The following is a 13,418-nucleotide window of genomic DNA, read 5'->3' on the forward strand; positions in this document are numbered from 1 at the left end:
AATAAATCCTCAAGTCTTGATATAATGAAATACTACAAACAATTTCTTTTTGGGAGACAAGAGAAGGCAGCATTATGATCTGGCTTCTCATGCACAGCATGTTATATTGTGCTTTGGGGATTCATCACAAGACCTCTGCTGTAGCAACAGTATTTTAAACTAAAGCATCTTAGCACCTGCACTGTTTACACTGGATTTAATTGTGATTTAAGCTAATGCAGAATAATCATTCCACCTCTGCCACTCTGAAAACACTGCTCAGAGCACAACCACCCACTTTTTATTTAGATTTCTTGGATTCCCAGACTCTTGGCTTGTCATCTTACAGTACATGTCTCAGTGACCAGAACTGTGGTCCAGAGTTTATTTTAATTTCTTAGCATGTCTCCCACTCCAAACTCAGTGATCTTTACCAATTCTTCTTTAAATGGACATTGTCAGGTCAGAACTGGCTTCAAATTGAGACCAATAGAAATGGTTTTCATGCATACAAAAAAAAAAAAAAAAAAGAGAAAAAGAAAAATCCTTTTAAACAATTGCAACCTAAATGTTGCAGCTTTGTGCATAGTACATAAAACCTTCAAATTGACTAGATATTTAAAAAGCAGTCTCTTTTCCTCACTGAAAAGAAATGCCAAAAGAATATATACAGTAAAAGTGGTGAAAAACAATGATGTAATATTTCTTTCATTTTTAATGTAAGCCACTCTTTGTACCATAGGTAAGGACACTTGGTTTAAATAAAAAAAAAAAAAAAAAATCTGCCTAACCTGACTGCATTCCATTAATTCCTCCCCAAAATTTACATGAGTGCAACCAGAAGAGAGAGACACTAATGTGTTTGGAAAACCCGAAAGCAAGTGATATTCGCATGTTGAGACTCCACTAATTCATCTAACCGTTACCTTTTACAGCTCAGACTAAAAGAACCTGCAAGAGGGCTTTATGAGCCTCCCACTTTGTATTCCCAATGGGACAATGCAACAGCTCCAGAAATAATATGCATGGTACCACTACCTGCCTGTTCCTTCTGCATGATTACCTGAGACACAATGTGGTATACCTACATTCAAAGGCACCTGCACTGAACAGCTTCCCTAGCAAACTGTATCGTTTGGGTTATGTGGTGAACTGCAATCTGATATGGTCATAATGATTAAAGGCTGCATCCTGTTTAATCACAAACAGACCATGCCAGCACCAGAAGGCATGCTGCCTCCTTCTGGAGAACAGGACTGTATTGTATTTGCCTGTTATAATTGTAATGGAGTCCTCTTTCCACTCAGTGCTAAACTGAGCAGCCAGTCAGACATGCCACTTCCATTAGCCTTAGCAGGAAGAGCTATTGGTTTCCTTTAAATGCATTGGCTTGTCCCAGAAGTAACAATATAGCTTGAGGAAGTCACCACACAATAACCTTAACTGTGTTAAACAGGAAAACGTTTTCATGCTGGCCTCCCCCCGCCTCCCCATGTTCATTGTAAATACACCCTGTATAAGAGGTGAATATAAGGGGATTACAGAGACAGGAGAAACTAAGAATTAAATATTTTAAGACTCAAAGGAATATAATTATATATAGGACTGTTTAGTGTCAGCAGAAAATGGAGAAACTTAATTGGTATTAAGAATGTTAAAAAATGTCATGACAAACTGATGAAAATTAAAAAAGTTATAGACATTTTTTTTTTTATAAATTGAAAAGAGAAATACACAACTTTTTGTACTCCTGGCCTATGTCTCTTTCCAAATAAGCAACATCCCTTATCAAATTTCACATCAAGTAGCATGAGGCCTATCCTAAAATTACAAAGTATTGTTGCCTTATGACACCCAAAGAATGCACACCACAGATTTTCTTTAAAAGAAACCAAAAACGTTAAGTATGCTCCCTCCTCAATAGGAGGCAATTTTCAGAAAAAGATGAATGTACTGCAGAGGTGTGTGTTATGAACTGGATGCCTCTATACAGAGATTCTTTAGGAGGAAGCAGCATGCTAATAGAGAATCCTATAATAATAAAAGTATATGGTATTGTTTTGTATGAAATGCCCCTCTGACATGAGAAAGTGGATTGGAATATTAGAATACAAGTTATCCTGCTATTTAAAATGAAATGAGAGAAAAAACAGCATTTTCTTAACTAAATTAATCAAACTATGTAAGCCACACTGTGATCATTATAAAAATAATGCAAAAAAACCAAAAACAAAACAAAAATACCCCACACTTAGAAATGAAAGACCTGAATGTAATTTAAAAACTGAGAAAAGTGTTTTTGCAACCGTCAAAATTAGATACCAGTTCTTATAGTACACATGGGCAAGTGAGTTTTTTTCTTTACAACTAACATTTACATAGCTGAGCCAGCTGGTCAACTGGTGTAAATCAATGTAACACTATTGACTACAGTGGAGCAATGCTGATTTACACCAGCTGAGGATCGGATTTGAAATATATGTTGCAAAACTAAAGCTTAATTACTGCTTTGATCCTCACACAAACCCTTTTCTCTTTGGTTGTTGTTTAGTTACATGAATAAAGAGTTTATTTAAATGAGTAAGGATTGGACCCTTTATCCTCTCTTGATGAACATTAGCAACAAGAAAGGCTATATGGGCAGAAGGAAATGCTCACCCCACAGAGGAAACTAAGACCCACACAAGGTGCTTCCAAATCACATTTAGACCTACTTGATAGAGTGAACCCTACAAACATGGCAGCCATGGAACTTTGTGCTTTATTACAGTGATGTATATTAATTCTCAAGCCAGCAGGAAGGGAGGTGCAGTTAAGTACTTGATGACACATCACTGGACTGCAGTGGCCAGAAACCACTGTTACTATGAGGAAACAAACAATGGTACAATGGAATCTCCAAGTTACAAACTGACTCATCAACAACACACCTCATTTGGAACTGGAAGTACGCAATCAGGAAGCAGAGACAAAAAAAAAAAAAAAAAGGAAATACTGTACAGTATAGTACTGTGTTAAATGTAAACTACTAAAAGTAAAGTGAAAGTTTAAAAAAAGATTTGACATGGCAAGGAAATTGTTTCTGTGCTTTTGTTTCATTTAAATTGAGATGGTTAAAAAAAGGCATAATTATTCTCCTGCATAGTAAAGTTTCAAAGCTATATTAAGTCAATATTCAGTCAAACTTTTGAAAGAACAATAATGTTTTGATCAGAATTACAAACAAGCTCCATTCCCAAAGTGTTCAAAACTCTGAGATTCTACTGTAATTGGAAAAGATGGATTCCTGCAACACTGTGATTATACAGAGGTTAACAGAGCTCAATGTTTCTGTTCTTTTAATAAAAGCTTTGAAATCATGAATGGCCATCAGCCAATTTCCTCCCCCTGCCAAGTTGCTACACTGACCAGTTAATGACTACATAAAGAGAGTGTTGCTTTAATGCAACATTATGGCTATGTCTACACTACAGCTGGGATCAACGCTCTGAGATTGATCCACCGGCGGTTGATTTAGCGGGTCTAGTGAAGACTCACCAAATCGACAGCAGATCTCCTCTCCAGTCAACCCCTGTACTTTACCCCCAATGAGAAGAGTAAGGTATGTTGACACAAGAGTTTCTCCCGGCGACCCCTGCGGTGCAGACCTCGCAGTAATGCAACCTAAGATATGTCGACTCCAGCTATATTATTCACATAGCTGGAGTTGCATAACATAGGTCGACTTACCGCGGTAGTATAGACATAGCCTGAGACTGATATTTTAAATGCACAAATGGAGGAAATTCAAAATTGCGATTCCATTGCAACCACAACTCGGTCTCTGTGAATGTTGTGTTTATCTCAATTATCACATTAATCTGTGTTACTTTAATCTCCATTATATAGAAGTATTTGAGCATTTTATTCCATACTTACCTATTATAAAGCTTTGTGCACCTTCTTTGAAGATATCTGATACTGGTCTCCTTCAGAGAAGACACATGAGACTAGACAGACCTCGTCTGACCTACGTGCAATGCCTATATTCCTGTGATGTAGCCAAATTATAGGTGCTGTGTGAACTATGACTGAAGTAATCTGCAGGGATTGAACCCAATGTCTACAAGCATGAGCCTCTAATACTCAAGCTTAGGACCAGGTCTATTAGCTTAGAGGCAGTAGCAGACTCAAACCTTTACACAAAGTTTCACTGCTAAAGGGGAGAAAAAGTCACACTCTGTGGTAGCATGGGTTACACACTCACTTGTCCAGAGCAGTTCAAATCCCCTCACAGGCCATCACATGTAATGAATGATGCCCTCAGCTAGGTCATTTCGGGGACTGAACCAAAGGACCTTTGGATCTATAGCATAAGTCTCTACTGCTTTGAGCTAATGACTCTTGTGCCGGATTCAATCTCTGTAGGTAATCTTTCCAAGCGTGTCATTACAGCCACCCTACCTGACTTTTCTATGTGGGGAATCTCAGCCATAAGTATGATTATCATAATGTGCATTCACTGAAAACAAATACAGCTAACATTGCTTCCCATTTACTTCAAAAGGCCCCTGAGAGTCAGGGAAGTTTGGATCCATACCTGAATATTGTCGACTTTTTCCTTCAATGAGCTGAACTAAAACCCCAGATGCAATCATCACTGAACTTTGGGAAAGTTCACACCGAAATCCAGACTCATACCCATCTCTACTAAAAACTGTGTTGTAATCTTCTGAAAAATACCAGGTGTCCTCCCCGTTCTGTTGTGATCATTCAAAATTGGCCAAATGAATTTCTTCTCCCCAACTCCCACAAAAACTATTTAAAAAGTAAACAGACATCTTGATTGGGAGAGCAAGCATGAGCATTTTAGCCTGAAATATACATTTCAGAAAATAGCAGCTTGATACTATCAGTTTATCTCAATCATAATTACAGCACTGGGCTAACCAGATAGGCAAACATACCAAGTTTGTTCCTCTTTAAGTATGCCTACTTTGCAATTAGACACTGGTGGCTTGTCCGTGCTAGCTGACTCGGGCTCGTGGGTCTCAGGTTAGGGGAATGTTTAATTGCAGTGTAGACATCTGGACTTGGTCTGGAGCCTGGTCTCTAGGACCCTGTGAAGTGTGAGGGTCCCAGAGCTTGGGCTGCAGCTTAAGTGTCTACACCTCTACGCTGGGAGCCCGAGTCAATGGCCCAGTTGCAGGTGTCTAATTCCAATGTAGCCATTGCCTCCATGTAAAATGTCTTGCCCCAAGTGATGTTTGATGTGCATTAAATAGCTCTCCTTAAAACAGCTGCAAGCTCTCAGTCTAAAGTTTCGCTGCTTTTTTTTTTTTTCCCCTTTCCCACCTTACAGGAACCTCTTATAGATCAATTATTTCACTCTATTATAGGAGTATGTGGAAACAAAGCCAAGTACTCAAGTACATTAAGCTATACTATTCACAGGCCTACAGTAGTGCACTGATTTGAAATACCCTTTTTGACCCCTTTCGGGAATTCATCATGTAATAGAGCAGTCCACAGGACATATTTATCTCCTATCTGAAGGCTTCCCTTCTCTCTCCTCCCCAAGGAATTTAGCAATACCTCAGCAAACTTTTACGAGCATTTGCGCAAGCCAACATCCTCTTCCAAATGGTAATGTGACTGGTTGGTAAAGATAGGAATCAAGCACACAGTTCCTGCCTCACATGTCATCCACAACTGTCCCTGAAGGCCCAGATGTGAATTCTTGTTAAAGAGTTAATGAGGCATCAAATGCAGGTATTAGTAATGACCTTCCAGCTGCTATACAGAAGTGAAATGACAGTACACACTGTCCCTTTAAGATAAAGTAGCTCCCCTAGCTCACCTCTGTTCAGCTAACATCTCATTCATTTGTGATTTACTAACACTTAAAAGCTTCAATCAAGAGTGAGGGCCAGCTGTGCTAGGCACTGCTCATACACAGCAAGCCACAGTCATGAAAAGGAACAGTCTCATAGAGCTTACATTCTAAATACACAAGACAAGGAATGGAAGAGAGATGAAGTGACTTGCTCAGGGGTTGAGAGCAGCTCAATGGCAGGAATGGGGAAAAAGCACCTGTCGAGTCCCAGCTCACTGTCCTCTCCACTGGATCACTCTGCCTCTAGCACTAGATTGTTAAAGTATGCTTACACATAGTTTCATAATCATCTTCTTCGGCTATCCTTCAGTGCGAGGATGTCGTCTGCCAAGGGGGCTCATTGGTGAGTTTAAGTGGCTTAGGACCCCAATTCTTGCCCTGCAGATTTTCCCACAGAAGTGACAGGTGTAATCTTGGAGGAGACAAAGTTGTTGGCTGGAGTGTTATGTCCTTTCTTTCCTCCTTTGTCGTTCTGTCTCATGAGCATGTCTGTTCTCCTCCAAGTGAGCTGTGGCTTGGTGTATGGTGGGGCACCACTGTGTTGTGTTCCGCACCGAGTCCTCCCAGTTTGTTGAGTTGATGCCTCCCTTTTTAAGATGTACTTTCAGTACGTCTTTGAAACACTTCTGCTGCCCTCCACGAGCCCTTCTTCCCGACTTAACTGAGAGAAGAGTACTTGCTTTGGGAGGCGAGTGTCAGGCATATGTGCATAGTGGCCAGCCCAGCGGAGTTTGTATTTCATGACCTGTGCTTCTATACTGCTGATGTTGGCTGCAGAGAGAATGCTGATGTGCTGGCACAGCACATCCTGTATTCAATTTCTGTGTCAACGTCGACATAACATAGAGTGCATTGGAAAGTAAGGAGAAATTTCAGTCCAGCTTTCTACATGTCAGATCTTGTCACACTCTTTGGGTATGAGGAAAATAAGAGTCAGTGTTTTCAATGTATTTATACTACGGGCTTAGGTCAAGTTACGATCTGGGGACACCATTTTCCACTCAGACCCACACAGCAGTTCTGGACTCCAAATTTCTTCTACTTCTACAAAACTCTGTCTGCCAGTTCCTGTTATGTGCCCATAGGAAGAGTGGAATTTACAACAATTAATATAAAGATGGTCTTCAAAATGAGTAATGCCAGAAGACCAGGAGATTAACAATTAAGGTTCATATCTTTGTCCAACCTCTACCTGTAGGTCAGAGACTGCTATACAGATGGCACTGAATGTGGGGGTATTTCCAGTGCAGGCCTCAGACCACCACTCTTCCTACATACCAGTTGGTGAACCACCCACCCACTACGTAGGGGTGTAACACACTGGAGCTGTGAGCCAGTGTTAGCTCTCTGCCTCAGCAAGGGAGGGCTTTGCAGGAGATTAAACACTGACAGCTCGATGCCACACAACTCTGTCTTCCTCACCACCAAACTCCTTAAGGCTCTCCCAGCCCAAATCTTGCTTGGCAGGTAATAATCAGTGAACTCCATCTCCCAAGCTCCTCAGAGATGTTTCTCTGCAATGCATAGCCCCTATTGCTGAACAATTACAGAACATATTAAGTACACTGCTCTTTTAAAGAGTCGGTACACTACAGCTTATTAACATAACCGGGGTAATACACCCTTCGCTTCAAGCAAAGTACTGTGTTTGTTTGTAATCAAAATAAAACTAGTTTATTCATAAAAGAGCATAAGTTAAGTGGTACCAAGTAGAAGGAATAAAGATAGAAACGGTTACCAATAAACAAAAGTAAAAATATGCATTCTAATGGCGAACACCTATCTTAACAAGCTACAGTTTTTGTTCAAGGTAGTTTTCTAACCAATCTTCCTTTTCCAGCAACAGCTAGCTAACTCTCAGCAAGGATCCCCACAGAGTCCAAGGCACTAGTTTTCTTTGTCTCCTCGGGTGAAGGAAAAGCCAAAGTCTTTTTTTATGGTGTTCTTATATCTCAAGGTCTGCCTTTGTTTCAAGGGTCAAAATGATCCCCTGGAGTTTAGTATCCTGTCTCTCTTGAAGGGGGTGGGGCATGACTCCATCTTGATTAAGGGGCCCTGGTGTGTTCTAATGTCATGCTTCCTGCTTCAATTTTACAACATAAAATTATTCTCTTCTGGCAATCACCAATAAAAATGACACACTGACTTTGGCGAGACTTGGTTTGAGGTGTTGGCCTCTTTCCTTTATCTCGAGAAAACCTCTTTATCAACTCCCCCTGGTCATAGACTTTGAAGAATATCAGTGAATATCCATAATTCCACACACAGGATTGTCGTACACGTTTCACAATGTTATTGACAAGTGTGTTAGTTTTCAAATCATAGAATATCAGGGTTTGAAGGGACCTCAGGAGGTCCTCTAGTCCAACCCCCTGCTCAAAGCAGGACCAATCCCCAATTAAATCATCCCAGCCAGGGATTTGTCAAGCCTGACCTTAAAAACTTCTAAGGAAGGAGATTCTACCACCTCCCTAGGTAACGCATTCCAGTGTTTCACCACCCTCTTAGTGAAAAAGTTTTTCCTAATATCCAACCTAAACCTCCCCCACTGCAACTTGAGACCATTACTCCTTGTCCTGTCCTCTTCTACCACTGAGAATAATCTAGAACCATCCTCTGTGGAACCACCTCTCAGGTAGTTGAAAGCAGCTATCAAATCCCCCCTCATTCTTCTCTTCTGCAGACTAAACAATCCCAGTTCCCTCAGCCTCTCCTCATAAGTCATGTGTTCCAGACCCCTAATCATTTTTGTTGCCCTTCGCTGGACTCCCTCCAATTTATCCACATCCTTCTTGTAGTGTGGGGCCCAAAACTGGACACAGTACTCCAGATGAGGCCCCACCAATGTCGAATAGAGGGAGATGATCACGTCCCTCGATCTGCTCGCTATGCCCCTACTTATACATCCCAAAATGCCATTGGCCTTCTTGGCAACAAGGGCACACTGCTGACTCATATCCAGCTTCTCGTCCACTGTCACCCCTAGGTCCTTTTCCGCAGAACTGCTGCCTAGCCATTCGGTCCCTAGTCTGTAGCTGTGCATTGGGTTCTTCTGTCCTAAGTGCAGGACCCTGCACTTATCCTTATTGAGCCTCATCAGATTTCTTTTGGCCCAATCCTCCAATTTGTCTAGGTCCCTCTGTATCCTATCCCTGCCCTCCAGCATATCTACCACTCCTCCCAGTTTAGTATCATCTGCAAATTTGCTGAGAGTGCAATCCACACCATCCTCCAGATCATTTATGAAGATATTGAACAAAACTGGCCCCAGGACCGACCCCTGGGGCACTCCACTTGACACCGGCTGCCAACTAGACATGGAGCCATTGATCACTACCCGTTGAGCCCGACAATCTAGCCAGCTTTCTACCCACCTTATAGTGCATTCATCCAGCCCATACTTCTTTAACTTGCTGACAAGAATACTGTGGGAGACCGTGTCAAAAGCTTTGCTAAAGTCAAGAAACAATACATCCACTGCTTTCCCTTCATCCACAGAACCAGTAATCTCATCATAGAAGGCGATTAGATTAGTCAGGCATGACCTTCCCTTGGTGAATCCATGCTGACTGTTCCTGATCACTTTCCTCTTATGTATGTGCTTCAGGATTGATTCTTTGAGGACATGCTCCATGATTTTTCCGGGGACTGAGGTGAGGCTGACTGGCCTGTAGTTCCCAGGATCCTCCTTCTTCCCTTTTTTAAAGATTAGCACTACATTAGCCTTTTTCCAGTCATCCGGGACTTCCCCCGTTCGCCACGAGTTTTCAAAGAAAATGGCCAATGGCTCTGCAAATGATACCTCAAAATGCATATTTTGTAGAAATAGCATGGCAGTAGTGTGTAGGGGTGTGAACACAGGGCCTCAGACCACACTCTCCCTGCTCTATAGGCTAGAGCAGGGGTAGTCAATAGGTGGACCATGGGCCAAATCCAGACCACCAGACCGCAAAACCTTTTTATTTACTCATCATCATTGTCGTCATTATATATTTAATTATTTTGTATTATTTTCTCTAGAGTCAGGACCTTGACTATCTCTTGACAAAAAATAAATTGATTCCCTCTGGGCTACAGACTCAACCTTCCTGCTATAAAGCATAAAACAACATATCTGGCTTCTTACCTTTCACATACAGTCCAGAGACACCACCACCTCCCCTAATCCTCCATTCTGGTGTGGATCAAGGTACTCAGTCTACTCCATACACCCTCCTGATGTGTTTCAGAGAGCTCACCTTCCAGATTCAGTGCAAGAGATCCACCATTAGCCCATCTATTCTCTGCACAATACAGGCAAATCCTGGAATACCCCACATGCTTCAGTGGAGGCTTTACTTCTTCTTGACAGAATCAAGTATGGCACACATATCAGCCCTGCTTGGCAAGTTCTTTCCATGTCAAGTAGCATGCAATTACCAGCTCCTGTCTGCCCATTCCATTCCCCTTCCCTCAGGTCATATCACCAGGCCATGCAATGTGACCTAAAGGGGGTGGGACACCCCTTGTCTATTGCCTGTTATTTCTGCTCAGATGCAAACACATCAGCAACATAAGGGCCATCAGCAACCACCTCTATACCACTTGTTGACAATCTCAGGGCCTCTTTTCAGCCTAAGGTCCAGTTCCCAAGGATACATGGAACTGCCATTAATCCACCCTTACACCTTCCTAGCTAATGGCTGAATGTACTTGTCAGTTCAGAGCAACTATGCCTGTATTCCCTCCCCATGGTTCAGCAAGGGCACCCACTCTAGGCTCCCAGCTCCTCAGCCATTAGCTCTCTTGGGCAGAAAGCCACATCTCCCTCCTGACCAGAGTTTTTCCAGGCTACACAGCTCCCTGCCTACATTGAGATATGCCTAGCAAGACTGACTACCCAAAAAGACCAGCATCTGCGCTTTGCTTTCTCTTTGAAAGCTTTCAACAATGTAGTTGCCAGCAGCCACAAGTTACCCCACAGCTTTCTCTAAGCAAGCATTTATTCTTAAAATGGAAACATTACAAAGAAAACAGAGACAATAAAAGAACCTACACACAGGCTAATAAGCTCACACAGAGATCAACCGAGCTCCAACACAGCCTCTGGTAGGAGACAGTACTTCAAACCTCTCACCGAGGGATTTTTCTGTGGCTACAAGTTCGTAACAGCCATTGCTCAAAACAAGCACACCCATGAATAGTTTGGGGCACGCCTTCACTGGCAACATTAAAGCACTGCTGCGGCAGCGCTTTAACGTGGCTTGTGTAGTCATGGCACAGCACTAGGAGAAAAAAAAAGCAACAAAAATACCCCACACACCTCCACGAGGGGAGCGACTCCCAGAACTGGTGCACGGTCAATACTGGCACATTACAGTGCTGAAACTTGCAGCACTGTAAAGTGCCAGTGTAGACAAGCCTTTAGTCTTTCCTTTATACTGCTTTGTAACAGGCAATGAGCAGACAAGAGGCCTGTTCCTCAAAGTGTTGCTTCAAAAGCCTGGATTTTTGCATAACCAGGGGTGAGGAATTTGCAGTCACCTCCCACTAGACAGCTCCCAGGAAATCCACTTCACATGAATTGTCCCAAAAGCCCATCCTTGTCTGCCACATCATTCAATACATAACTTTTGCATTTTATACAATGGACTCCAAAGATAAACTTAATTCAATAAGATTTTGCCAGGATATTGCAGGACATTGCTATAACTATCACAGTACTCAGCATACAACTAGAAGCTTCTAGCATAAAACTAGAGACCTTATTCTGGGAATTCAGTCATGCAGGCAGACTTGAGCTTTGTATGACAACAGTACAGATGTCCAGCAGAAATTATGTATTCGTTTAGACTGAGGCTGGGCAGTGACTTGGGGAGGACAGAGCTATGGTTGTCATTGGGACATTAACTATGACTTCATTGAGTTTCTAGCATTCAGGGTATTTATAATATCTTTAGTATTGTTTTGTCAAAGTGTAACATATCCTCAACCTCAACTCTAGTTTAACTAAATCTGTCTGGAAATTAATCTGAAATTTCATATGTGAGTGTGCACGTGTGTTCGTTCACACTTAAAATGGGAACAGCATATTTATCTACGAGCTGGTGTCCGATTTCTGTTTCCACATGAAGGCAATAATCTTTCGTCTCGATCGGATATCAGTATCACAAAAGCAATCAGCACCATATACACAGAATTGAGTTTATGTTCAGACAATAATAAACCATATCCATAGATATGTCAGATATAACACTTCACAGATTAATTATATTGACAACTTGGGAGGAGCAGTGATCAAGCTCTGAAGATGTAGCTGAATTCAGACAATGAAAGCATTTTTCTAAATACAGCTGGGTTAAAATTTCTCTCCCTCTGTCCTTTGTCTGTGTGGAACAAATACCATCAAGAAACGCAAGGCCAGAAAGACCCTTGAGATAAGAAGCCATTACAATTCTGTTCTTTCAAACTCAGTTAGACTATTTAAGTTTGCTCTAAAGCCAGTTTTCCAGTATAGCAGCTTCCACTAAGTACAGGGTACTATAAAGCTACCTTTGCTTGGATAAGACCCCAGGACAACAATAATGGCTGGAAAATGTAATCAGTTTTTGATTATTTTAAAAGCAGCATTAGAAGAAGGTACAGAAAAGACACAGAGCGCAGCAAAACATTTTAACAAGAGCCAGTGTAAAATTCCTTCTGGCTAGAACCCTCCTAGTTTCCCAAAACCCAGGTAAATTTCTTAAGTGGTGACTACCAGAAATTTCCACATTCCTTCGCCCAGCACACTAAAATATATCCATTCCTCAGAATCTCTCCTCAGTACTGCACATTGATTCATGGACTTTGGTTCTAACTACAAAACCACAAAAGGTCCTAGCCATGTATGGAAGAGACTTCTTGTTCAAAACGTAACTTTCCAAGTCATAAATACACAGTATTGAGATTCCAACTAAAAACTGCTTAAATACAGAATAGATACAAGCAGGAAAAATTTAGAAACAGTAATAATCAGGTTCAAGCATGCCCTTCCCTCCCCTAGCACCAGGAACTAAAGGAAACGTTAACTATGTATACCCCACTGTGTTAGTGCGGGAGGGAGAGAATACAAACACAGATACTAATTAAAATTGGCAGTGAGAAGGCAGAAACAACCTACCAGTAGACAGACAGACTGGAAGGAATCTCTTATGCTGTGTTGGCTTTGTAGTTTCCTATTTTAAGTTATGAACACTATCACAGTGGACAAAAAGGATACTTGTAAGACCAACTGCCTACCAGAAAGCAAATGGCCTGCAGAGCTGTTTGTGTTTCAGTTTGTTTTTCCATCCTGAAATAAAGAACTTGTGACCCCAGTGGTGGGGGGAGAGGGAGAGAGAAACAAAAAATTCAGATTTACAAACAGTATAACAGAGGAAATTCAACTTGGCAAGTGTTGCTGTGTTTCCAACAGGTTGTTTTTTTTTAAGGCGTTTTGTTCCCTGCTGCAGCATTCGTCAGAGAAAGGGACAACACAATCCTGAATATCTACATTCAGTTACAGCATGGAGCCTCATCCTGAGGGTCATAAGCAGGTTCAGGGGAG

General features: G+C 41.6%; 1 protein-coding gene across 8 annotated transcripts in view; it reads right to left on the reverse strand.

The window, feature by feature from the left end:
• The window catches only part of AGPAT4 (1-acylglycerol-3-phosphate O-acyltransferase 4), a 154,280-nt gene that overhangs the window by 70,559 nt on the left and 70,303 nt on the right, over nt 1-13,418 (reverse strand). Inside the window, exon 1 of one of the 8 annotated variants that reach the window (XR_012158121.1) lies at nt 12,993-13,072. The exons of the other annotated variants lie outside the window; for them this stretch is intronic. The gene's annotated coding sequence lies outside the window, so the exon portion shown is untranslated. Of the gene's footprint in view, nt 1-12,992; nt 13,073-13,418 lie in introns of those variants that run through there. 8 annotated transcript variants of the gene reach the window in all.

Source organism: Lepidochelys kempii, chromosome 3, assembly GCF_965140265.1.
Source record: "Lepidochelys kempii isolate rLepKem1 chromosome 3, rLepKem1.hap2, whole genome shotgun sequence".
Taxonomy (NCBI): domain Eukaryota; kingdom Metazoa; phylum Chordata; order Testudines; family Cheloniidae; genus Lepidochelys; species Lepidochelys kempii.